The sequence below is a fragment of the Vanessa atalanta genome, chromosome 11 (assembly GCF_905147765.1).
Source record: "Vanessa atalanta chromosome 11, ilVanAtal1.2, whole genome shotgun sequence".
NCBI classification, from domain to species: domain Eukaryota; kingdom Metazoa; phylum Arthropoda; class Insecta; order Lepidoptera; family Nymphalidae; genus Vanessa; species Vanessa atalanta.
In genome coordinates this window covers 9130593-9143541 of record NC_061881.1, presented here as the reverse complement: position 1 = coordinate 9143541, position 12949 = coordinate 9130593, and the positions used below count along the sequence as shown (strand labels likewise).

Below are 12949 nucleotides of genomic sequence, written 5' to 3'. Positions count from 1 at the left end.
ATTAAATAAATTTCTATGATAAACGATTTCAAATTATGAACTCAATCAATCTAAATCTCATAAACACGATAGCAAACTTAAAAGGCGTTGTGCTAAGAGATCAGAAAGCAAAAAAAAACTGCCATCAAACACCTCAAATCTGTGTCATTTCATCGCAAAAAAATTGATGCTAAAAGCTTTACAAGGTCACAAGTCGTGCGCTTGTAGGTCAAATAAAAGCTCTTAAGAATTAGAACTATTTGAAAGCTTTAATATTTTTCTTAATTCACAAATGTGATAACATTGAAATCGATGTTGTAAATGCAACGTACTATAACTTTATTTTCTTTACAATATATATAAATAAAATATAATATATATGATGCCAACGACATCACATTTGACACATACCCACAAGATATGTGTTTAATTTCAACCGTAAATATCACGTAGCTACTTAAAACAATTTATTTCTATGCTGTATCTTTCGTAAAATAACACGTACAACTACCGAAATCAAAGCAACATCGTTCAAACCTTTTGTATTGCATTTCCATTCAAGGATCCAACAGAATGTTTCGAAGAAATAATTTCTATAGACGAAGTTTTAACGAGTACAATCTGAAAACACTTGCACAACACAATAATAAAAAATCCAATGTGTATTTTTCGACAATTTTACGAGATTTTCATAAAAAAGTAGAACGTATCGGCATAGTGAAACAAAATTTGTAAACATAATATCAAAATTTCCTTCTTCCGTTTACAGTGAATATAATATATACCTAACACAATTCATTTTGTTTATCTATACTTACTATTACATATATATTTTTTTTTTATGGCATTGGTTGGCGGACGAGCATACGGGCCACCTGATGGTAAGTGGTCACCACCGCCCATAGACAAAGCCGCTGTAAGAAATATTAACCATTCCTTACATCACCTATGCGCCACCAACCTTGGGAACTAAGATGTTATGTCCCTTGTGCCTGTGTACACTGGCTCACTCACCCTTCTAACCGGAACACAACAATACAGTGTACTGTTATTTGGCGGTAGAATATCTGATGAGTGGGTGGTACCTACCCAGACGGGCTTGCACAAAGCCCTACCACCAAGTGAATAAAACTGAAAAGTTTGTTAGAACGTATTAAGCAAAAGATCTAACTTTCATATTTGAAAAATCATTATTGATTTTTAATTGAGATATTTTTTTTAGGGTGTAGGTGGCAAACGGTCAGGAGGCTCACCTGATGAAAAGTGACTACCACCGCCCATCTGCAACACCAGGGGCTTGCAGGTATTGCCGGCCTTTATGAAAAAGGTGTAGGCTCTTTTTTGAAGATTTTTATGAAGGTATGTTCTAGACTATAACATAACACGCTAGAAAGCTCTGCAGTAAAGTTTAACGAGGACCAAATAGTTATAAACAAAAAATAATATTCAGTCCGCGCTTAGATCAAACTTGTATGTACTCAAACACAGGTGCACTCTGTACCTTACTCTCATAGTCCGACGGGATTCGACACGTGGTGACCAATGAAGCCTACTAAAAGGCTTACGTTATTTCCACTGCAAAAATCCTACTTCCATGCAACATTGAGAATTTCATGTTTGGAAATAAAAAACTATTATAAGGCCATCTGTAGTTCCGTAGACGCTATATTCGATTAATAATAGTCGCTCAAATATTAAACGTTGAGTAATTCCATAATAGTTCTGTATAATCCGTGCTTGAAAGCAATCCAATGATATCGATAATATCAATTGCGTTTGAAAACAATCACATTTCAATCGAAATTATCAAAGACTATTTAAATAAACAATTGAATACTAAATCGTGTTAATTTTACATTTAATTAATCAAAATTGTTTTGATTATTCTAAATACATGTCGGTCCAGGTCTGTATTTCAATTAACGAGTAACTTACACGCGGTATGTGTGCAGTTTTAAAAATAAACTATATCGAAGTTTATTTCCGCAATATAATAAAATCAAAACTAGTTGATAGATATGGATGACATTTGAACAGTATCTCATTCGTAATAATTGGTACTACATACTAGTATTTTAAATTTTTTCGACAAACGTACGTAGGTACCAATTTGGGGAGTATTACTTTGAACAGGACCTTGATGTTTTTGTTTAAAGTTCCATGTTTAGTTTTAAATTTAAGTTTTTATATGCATCTGTTTGCTCAATTGTAAATTAGTCTAAATAGTAAGCGGTAGTTTTCATACCGTCAAGACCATATTAATGAACGAGTTTACGATGAGTGTATTGTTTAAAGTATTTGTGATCCAACCGTTTTCAGACACAACATCATAGTGCCTTTTATGTTTATAAACCAAGACAATACTAAAAATATAAAGGACTAAAATAATAATTTTACTTTAAAAACAAAAACATATATGTGAAATGACTTCATTTAATTACAATTAATAAAAATAAATATGCAAGGAACGCTCTGAATTTACCATTTTTTGCTAAGCTATCTATAACAAGATTTTTTTTATTTACTTTGATATATTCAGTAACACAATAGTAAGAGGACCTTCGGCTTATTTTAGCAGAATATATTTTGGAATCGTATTTAACGATGTTTTTGCGTAATCGATACGGGCGAATCGCGATACAAGCCCTCTATCGCCTAATAAATCAGTACGGGACGAGTGGTTGAGCTGAACAGACCTTTATACCTTACTCCACAAATACAAGGCAATGGTGTGGTTGTGACATATTTATTGACAACGCCAAGACGAGCAAGGTCAACGACGTATATCCCTACATTTTAAGCGTTATTTGAAATATAATTTTATTATGATTACGCTGAATAACATTTAAAAAAATAAACTAATATATATTAATTTTATTTTTCAAATAAATCATTTAAATAAAGAACAAAAAACAATTTAAATAATCGATTTTTGTCTTCTGTACAAAAGACCAAATTATTTTGCTAGAAGAAGTTAAACAAAATTAACTAAAGCTCTAGTAGATCATACGATAACATACTATGAAGAAAAAATAAGGCTTCGACAAATATGAGAAATACAAAACTGGGTGATTAATAAATAATAATTTAAATATGCGTTCGTATCACTGAAGTAACAAAGTGTTTGATCGATTCAGTATTAGAGTAAGAAGTTCGAGCGGTCAATTGTAACTGAGTATTCTACTACATACTGTACCTTTTCCACCATTCCCGTCACAAGGGCTTTTAAATTTTTATTTTTTATTACCCTGGTAAAGCATATGCCTCTACTCCACCTAATGGTAAGTAATAATGAAATCCAAACGGGAACACGGCCAGTACAGTCAAGAAGAATGAACTGCACTACTCGCCCTCGCCATGTCAACCCACAAGATTCATCTTTACGTCTGAAGGAACCTAGGTTTTATAACATGTGTGCTGGTAAAGGATTATATTTTTTAGCAGTGCAACAAAGAAATTATAAAATAAATAAAGTCTATAAAATTAATAAACCGAAGAAATCCAACATCCATATTAATATCATAGGTCATATTATAACGCCGTGAGAAATTGGAATATTAAGCGACCGAAGAGTTGGTATCATTCCAAAACCTTTACGTTAATACATTATCTAAATACGTAGCGAATTAACGACCGCGAATTTTTGCAACATCAGTATTAATTTGAAATTCCTATTTATTTCATTTAATAAAAAAAGGTAATAAAACAATTCGTCCATGGGAACACTCGTAAAGATAAGATAATAAAAATTGAAAAATTTATGATCTCGAAATAAAAATTCAATGGCAAATTATTGACAAAAACTTTTAAGGAACATTTATTTTGAGCTAAATATTGCTTACGGCGCTTCCGACGTGCACTTCATTTTAAAACCTTGTAGTTGAATATAGGTACCAATGTAAAAAGTGTTCAATATATTTCTCTCTGTTGGTAACAAAACTTGACGTAGCGGTACAAATAATAAATATTATACCACACGAAGTTATTTTGATAATAATTCAAATCATTTGGCTATAGTAACTGGATATAGTTTATCTAAATTATTTGAAAAACCATAAGTGCTATATTAAAGCATTTATGGTGAAGTCTTATACGGAACTCCTTTGGCGATAACTATAACGTTTCAAGGTCGAATTAGCGATCCTATTTTGATGAACGAATCGAGTGTGTAAGTGGAGTAAACTATATATTGACGGAAAAAATCATTCCATGGCGTGTAAATTGCAATATGTTAATGTTGAATTGATTTAGATGTTCCATAGAGATGACAATAAATTAAAAGTTGTAATTCACCAACACCTGGACGCATAAAAGAATGTCACTCGTAAACAGTCCATTGTAGCGATACTTTTTTTATGAAAAAATGTACAAATTTTCGCGGGGGCGAAAACAGGTAAAATGAGATTCATTGCAGGTCGTAAAGCTAAGAGAATTTACTTCCCTTTTTCCGTGAAGATAATGTCAACGAATAAAATATTTTCGAGGTTGACGATTTGTTTTTAAAAGTCCCTAGTTACTTATTATATTCAAATTTCATTTTATTTATTGTTATGTAAGCCATTTAATTCCAGTTTTTAACCAAAGTGTGGTCTTTCTTATATGATCATTGACAATTTTAAAGCTGAAATTCTCGCGTAATATATTGAAATAAAATTTGGCTTAAAATTATTAGAAAATGTTCTTCCTAATAAATTAATAGTTTGTGCGTATCGAACAATATAAAGAGGTTACTTCTAGAAAAACCAAGACCGGAGCGGCTATTGCCCAGTCACACGGCAATCACGAAATCCGAATAGAAAAGTTAAATTTATAATCAGACGGAAGTCTGAGCGTTAAATTTACGTCACATGGGAGACGAGAAGAGCGAAAAAACGATCTGACGAGCTGACTAGCTCATCACAAATAGTTATTTAGGAATCATTCTTAAAATTAATGGACCAGAAAATGTATCTAACAACAAGTCGCTAAGCAAATGTCGCAATACAACTATATACATGCAGATAAGACGCCGAAGGAGGAACTTGGTAGAACTAGATTATTTTTCTTGAAAAATTAAGATATTATAGATAAGATATATAAAAAGGACTCAGTAATACCAATTAATAACCATATAAGTTTTATAACAAAGCAATATATATGTACACCTACAGATTTTCTAGTTGGTTGACCGAAACCTACTAAGTATTATCTTGAACTAAAATAGCACAGAAAAATGTTGCATTAACGCGCTACTAAAAAGGAAAGGAAAGAAAAATTATCTATTCTCGACTCAAGATTCTCAGAAAAGGATTTAAAATATTTTACCAGCAATAAAAATATTCAGTGAGAAACGAAAGAGGAATTCCGATAGAAATTTTGTACCGCTTAAATACCGTTGAGGATAGTTTTCTTCAAAGCAATTAAAATATTATTATATATTATCTGATATACATATTAATTTCTGTAATTATAATATGTAAATATACATGAAATTGTCTTCAATTATTCAAGCACAACATCTTATATTTATAAGTCTAGGAAGACTATCAAAGCTGAGAACGCGTCAAAAAAAGTGGTCAATATTTGGCCACCAAGTACACGCACGCACAACGTCACACTTCTAAAGTAGTATGACATTTGACGAGTGTCGAACGTAGATATCTCACATACCAAGACAGTAAATTTGACTCGCCTTAGATCTTTCGATAGTGACATTTATTCTAGATATATAAATACTCAAAGCATCATACATATTAAGGTGACATATTCGTATTAATGTACCATAAATACTAATAGATGTAGTTATAGACGCACAAAACTGATTCATATTTGCCTTACGTATTTACTTTGATCTGGATTTTATTCATACGGGCCTCATCGTAGATTTTCGTGCCGTCGGTCAAGAATGTCATTACATTCATCTTATAATAATTATTAAGTAAGGCGATTACTTTAATCATTGATATCGTGTTTGGAGAATAGATGACAATCGCTTAGTATAAAAATTGTTACGTCGAATTTCGATAGAATAAATCATTCTTGATAAAGATTTAATATCCCATCATAATCCAAATAAAGAGAATTTATACTTTATAATTGATAACAATAGCTGCATCCCAAATAGAAAATCTCATACAAGATGATCTGTCAACTAGACTAGTTATGAGTCCCGATAACAGAAGTTGTACCATTTGAATAATTATACAATATTCTAAGCATTTAGTAATTATGAATTACATATAAACGAATACAAATTAAAAATATAATGGACAAATATTTTTATGCAAGCCGTAAAATATTTTTAAATAACTAACGAAATACTAAAACACAATTCTTATAAAATAGTTTACGATATTAGAATTGAGAACATTCTAGATGGAATCGAGTGGAGATAACACTTAACCTTTCAACCTTCACCGTTAGTTGCTTTTAAAACCGCCTTGGTATTATACTGCCAAGTTAAGGGGGAAATAGCCTAAGGTTATACCTAAATATAATATCCATTATGTCGTCGGGTTGAAACTGCGACCTTGTGCCGAGATCAGTTATAAGACCCTCTTTATTACTATATGTCAACGAAGTCTCGGCATGTTACATTGGTGATGTAGCAATTACTGCCATTACGTCTTAATGTCATTTACTAAGTCACTAGAGTTTGGTAAATGTATTGTTGCTCGCGACGCAAATAATCCACATATATCAAAAATGAAAAATGTCTTGAACATATTATTATTATTAGAGGTCAAAGTAATGACAATAACAAAGAAATATACAGTCTGTCTAATTACTTACAAAATCAATATGGACAAGACGAAGCACTTGCACAAAAACGAATATTAATTAAAGATTTATTCAAAAAAAATTATATATTAATGCAAATCTAAATGTCAAAACTTTCATGCTCAAATAATAAACCACATATAAATCTCACTACGAATGCAATATCATTTCGAATGTTTGGTTACATAAACCATTTTGAAATGAAATTCAAACAAATAACAGAAAACCTGACCAAGCATAACTTGATTGAGATAACTTGGGAACATCCACGAATTTCAACTAATTTATTCATAGCTCAATTCCGTTACGGAATGCTAATTTGACCCTGAACTAAAAAAAAATCCAGGTCGATGGAAACTCGAAATGTGGTGCTTTATATTCTACGAAAAACCTATTGCATTCTGACCGTGAAAATATTTTGAAGCAACGGTAAATGCACTGAAACATTCAACAGCACGAAACGGATTTTCTAAATGTACTGAAAAAAATTAAGTTCCTTTTGTTAATAACGCGTTTTTTATTTAAAAAATACGTGTTCATACCGCTGCGTTTAAACCACCAATGGATTTCGGTGTACTAGATTTATAAAGAGTGTTCCAACTCTTACCTTTGAGATGAGGAGAGCACGTCTTAGCCCAAAATTGGGAGTTGTTCTATACTCTAACAAAAATTGTATGAAATAATTTAAAAACCATATCTGTCAACATTCTATTTGTGAATATCTCAACAAAGAAATACAAATGTAATACACATACATAATGTAAAAATAATGTAAATCTGCTAGTGACGGGTGAGATTGAATCCCAAGAATTGAGAACGTGTTTCATATTATAAAAACCTCAGAAAGATCCGGTTTTGATTTTCATATAAAATAAAAATTATGAACGGTTATCAAATACAAAGTGTACGTAGATTTGTTTATAATCAGTATCAGTCAGATGATTTTAATAAATTTTATATGGTTATAAAGGACATATTCACCAAAACACTCAGCGTCACAATATCCGTGTGATATGACTTCTTTATGGGGGAGGTAATACCAGTCGTATTACCTCCCCCATAAAGAAGTCATTTAAAATACTTCAAAATATATTAAAATTAATTCGTAAAAGTCGTATAATTTTAAAAATGGAAATATGAAACATATTCCTCTAATTTATTTATGATTATCCATATTACTAAAACTATTATAGCGACCAACTATATCGCTTTACATTTATATCTAAGTACAAACTTAAGATCAGACAGAAGAAATAAAATTAATTTAATTTATGACAGATAAATTCTGATACCTAGTTTATATGTTGAATTATCGTATATTCTTCTAAACAAAAGATTACACACCAAATTCAATTTTATCACAGTATCATGGCACAAACTAACAGCCACATTTATGGCAGCTGAGAAGGTGAGAGATGATAATAAAATATCTCCCGGAGAACGAGGCCCGAGATACATAATGGCTACTTACTATAATCGAATACCATTCCCGATATCGACTCCGTTTGAGGAAGTCATTCATCTTAATAACAACCATGAATTCGTAGCCCATTTCGTTTTTACTATGCTTACAGGTGTCGTTCAAGAATTTTGTGATTGGTAATCAACCTAACGATAAATTTCCTATCAAAAAAAATAAAATATCAGAACACGAACTATAAAAATTACAGTATTACTTGAAATAAATCATTTTAATTAGAATAAATTGAACTGTAGAACGTGCAAGAGATCTCGGTCAGGTGGCTAAAACTAAAACAGTGTCCCTGCTTCCGTTTATCCCTATCTAACTAATCCTGACTCAAGACCAGTAATAATTCAACTAAAATTGCTAGGATAACGAACACGGAACATTAATTTCATAATACTTGAAATCTAAAGAGATTGCCATTTTGTTATATTTAAAAGGGGATATTAGTAAAAAACGTCATTTTATGTTCGCTTTGAATAAAATCTTTGTATCCTCTTTTGCGTAGTCGAAGCAACACCTATGACTGTCGAAACTTTAGTATCTCACAAGATTAGACACAGTAATTTAAAAAGTTATACCGTAAAATATCTTTCTAAACAATCCTAAAAAGGTTTTTTTGCGTTTACGTATAATACAATTTATTCTCGACATTTATGACACGTTAAACTATTTTCTAAATCCTATAAACAATATTCGATACGATATTTACATTAAAAAACATTGTAATGTTTAAAAAAAATATATTTAATTAGTATTTTACTTCACATATACATACATATTTTAACAAATTACTAATACCACAAACTCCATCATTAAATGAATATTCAAGTTTAGATGAAGCATTTCGCTTAACATTTGAGTTATAAAAAGATCAAACAAGTGAAGGCCTGACCTACATTACTGCACAGACCATGTGCATTTACAAAGACAAACATTGCTCAGCCACTTTGCCATTACTCGAATGAGTAAAAGAGAAGGAAATATTCAGAACGCATTAGGAACAGTAAATTTTAAGAAAGTGCTACACGAGTTCTTCTTTACAAGAGTAAGCAAAATTATACAAGGCTCTTGCCTACATACGTTTCAAAATACATCTACAATATATGCCGCGACCATGAAATATTTGATTAAACAAATAATCGAATCTACATAGAAATAGTTTAAATCATCAAGAAATTCCAAGCAGACGTCGACAGTTTTCCTAATAGAAACCTAATATTATTTTTTTATAATGACGTTAAAGTTTTATAAATATGGCAATAAAAGCATCTACTTTTGAATCTTTTAATTTAATTAAAATATTGTATTTTTTTAATGGTTAATAATTGTTATTTTTATTAAATCGACCGTGTTGTTTAGATGAAACAGTGAAAGATCACTCTTTTTCAACCTTAAGGTATTTTCTTTGATGACTCTTTAAGAATAACCTATTAATTAAATATAATCATTCAAATTTGTTTACACTCAGCTCTGATATCGTGTAACTTAAGAACAAACCATGGCCAATACCCTATTTTTTAACTCCTATTCTTCTTTTAAGGATTTGAAGTATTTCTTTTACTTTTGTATTAGACGACTAAAACTATAAACTATAAATTATTAAAATTCATTAATACTTATCTATTTTTAAATATCACTAAAAATATTGTTCATGGGTAAACCCATTTAAATTACAACAACCTTAGGAATAATCACGATATGTACGTTTTTGAAATGTTTAATACAAATAATAGGTGAAAATAAACAAACGCTGGCATCTAGACACACAAAACTTCGCTCAGAAATATGACCACGAGCAAAACTCACATTTACTAAGTTTGAAAATGACTTCATGGTCCCATTTGTCAGAAACAGTTTGTTCTATAACATTTAGTGAAATAGTATGTTATTACTCTTGAGTTTTTTCAGACAGCTATACTTTGAAGCTAATTTTTTTAATTTATATTTTATTGCGAAATACGCAGAGAACAAATGGCATAAGCTTAACAGAAAAAGAAACATATGTGCATAAAGGCGGTCTTAGTGCTTCTAGCGATAACAGAGAACCTTTACTAAAACAAATATTGTAAAAGAACAGGTAAGTGCATTCAAATTAAGAGAGAAAAAGCTAATGCAAAAAACATTTATTATAATTATTTAGCTTTAAAATTGAATTCGAGTTAATATCGTTAACAATTGCCAAATAAATTAACGATACGATCAATAAAACACAGTTCAGAATACCAATATTTTGAGCAACTGAATATTTATTTATATCCACATTATATGGTATAATTATAGGTATCAAATGGAACAGTGAGAAATGTCTCGAAAAGGCATTCAATTTAAAGATTTACGTCACTCGGCTTTAAATAAAGGGATTGGGACTACGTCAGAAGGGTATTAGTGTTGATTCGGGAAGGAATAACGAAGAATATTTCAAACATTCATTTTAAATGAAACAATACTCTTATTAATTTGGACAGGTGTCCGGTACAATGGAAAAGCTTATTAAGATTATTTTGTTTGTTTTATCTTCTCATAAATTCAACCCACACATACGTGCAATTTATACTTAGCTACATTGACTCCATATATTATTCGTAGCACGTCTAGACAAAGCCGGTGATTTTAGGAGATTGCTGACCTTCGCTTGTTCTTTAGACTCTTGCCATTTATTTTATAGTAAAAGCAATTCTAAAAAAAATCCTAACAACTTGATGTACGTGTATTATTGAAATTATAATTTTCAGTTTCCTTTTGCTTCACTTTAAGACGTTTTATTCATTAGCGTTAGTGTGTAACTCGTAAATCTATCTTAACATTCAATGACAGAGGTAGATTCGCTCGGCTTAGTATCAGTAACTTTCACTTTCCTGTGCACACAGCTGAAACGAGAGCAGCGGAGCGTTACAGTTCCTATAGAATCGAGCGTTAACTAAAAGGGAAGCATCAAGGTACCGTGCATTCGTATCGATGAAACCTAGAAAAATCAAACTAACAACATTTTCTTAAAATATAATAATTATCAAAGTAATCAAAGACGAAGAATTTCGTAATATAAGAAGGTAACGGCAAATGTTAAAACTCTTTCGTAATTTTGTCTCGTCTCACACGGAGGCAAAGAACTCATAAATATGAAGGTCGAAGCTCTTTACGTAATTTTCCTGGGGTGTACTTGGTGTTAAAGTATTCCACATATTCAACAGACGTACATAAATATACTCCGCAAATAAAAGGACTATATTCATATACTTAAATTTATGAAAAGAATAGATTTAGACAAATATAAATAGAAAGATAATCGAAAATTGTTTTAAATATATATAACGCAAAAGTAACAGAAACGACGCGCGACTGCGAGAGCAACGTTCCCAAAGAACAATGAGTTGGCAGGAACAAAGAGCTCATTTCTGCAGGATACTTGAATACACGCCTTATCGATATATTTCTGTAGGCTGCACAGGTTTGGAGGCTTGAATAGCGCCGCTTGTTTGCTGAGCCTGAATTGCGAACGTAGGTTCCAGGTCGTCTAACTTAAGAGTAAACTCTTTGCGTGTTATACTTTCAATATAAACACATTCATGAACGCCTTTGGTCACCAACAGATATCACGACAGCTAAATTAAACTAAAGTTAAACTCGTCTAAAAAATATTTTAAATTTATAAAAAGTAAGATGATAAATAAAAACGTAAGTAAAAACAACACGAAATTTATATCGAAACGGTTTGAGGTGAATTATCATAATGGGTCCGGAAATGGAACGGTTTTATTGTTGCAAAGCGCATCCGCGGTTTTTAATGAATGTTTAATTGTAATTATTAAACAAGCACGAACGTTACACCAACATTTAGATTGAACATTCAATATGTACGATTGTAACGCGCAATACTTTATATAATTAAGAATACAAGATACCAGGGTAACAAGTATCAGAGGATATGTAAATTAAAAAACAGATGAACACATTCGTAGTGGAGCTAATGTCAGTAACATGGGTACAAAAGCTCTGGTGCATTTTCTCGCCTCTACGTATGTTTTTTTTGTGTAGAAAGGCAATATGTTACCCTAGTAGCCAAACACATTCTGGATAAACAGTGCTTTGCTAAAGAGTCGTTGGTTTCACACAAAGAAAACCCGACCGCAATCAGGAGGAATATTACTTTTTTTATATATATAAAAGATACCGCTAATAAATATTACTGTGGTGAACATAAGAGCAATAGCTAAGCTCAAGTTTAGCATAACAATGCTTTTTATCATACCACAGTGACAAATATAATTTATGTTTAATTGAATAAAGTCCTGAACGTATTCTATACTCTATTGAATTGATGAAAAAAATCAACTAATATTATCGGTTTTATGTGGATAAAAGAATTTCATAACTATTATAAAAGTAAGATGCCGAAATCTCTCAGTTTTTATGAGTTTATACTCTGAAATGAAAAATGACTCTGCTTGGCGCTGGCGCGGCACAGACATTTCATGTTAAAGTGCCTACTTTGTTATTTCTACTAAGGAAATCTGTTGTAGTGAAATACAACCGCATTCCTTTTATATCTAGAATTTTATGCATACTTTGTAAAATACAAAAACCTCTTTGTAACTTTCCTAACTGATGACGCCAAAAAATCTTACAACTATATCAAGGTTACAAAAATCGAATTAGCCAAGTAATTCATATATTTAGGATATCAGAGTAGGATATACTAAGGCTGATATTCGGGAAATCGATATGAGGAGCCCATATTTGCCCGCA

At 31.2% G+C, this 12949-nt stretch overlaps 1 protein-coding gene across 6 annotated transcripts in view; it reads right to left on the bottom strand.

The window, feature by feature from the left end:
• The window catches only part of LOC125067188 (peripheral plasma membrane protein CASK), a 272403-nt gene that overhangs the window by 221781 nt on the left and 37673 nt on the right, over positions 1-12949 (bottom strand). The window lies entirely within an intron of this gene.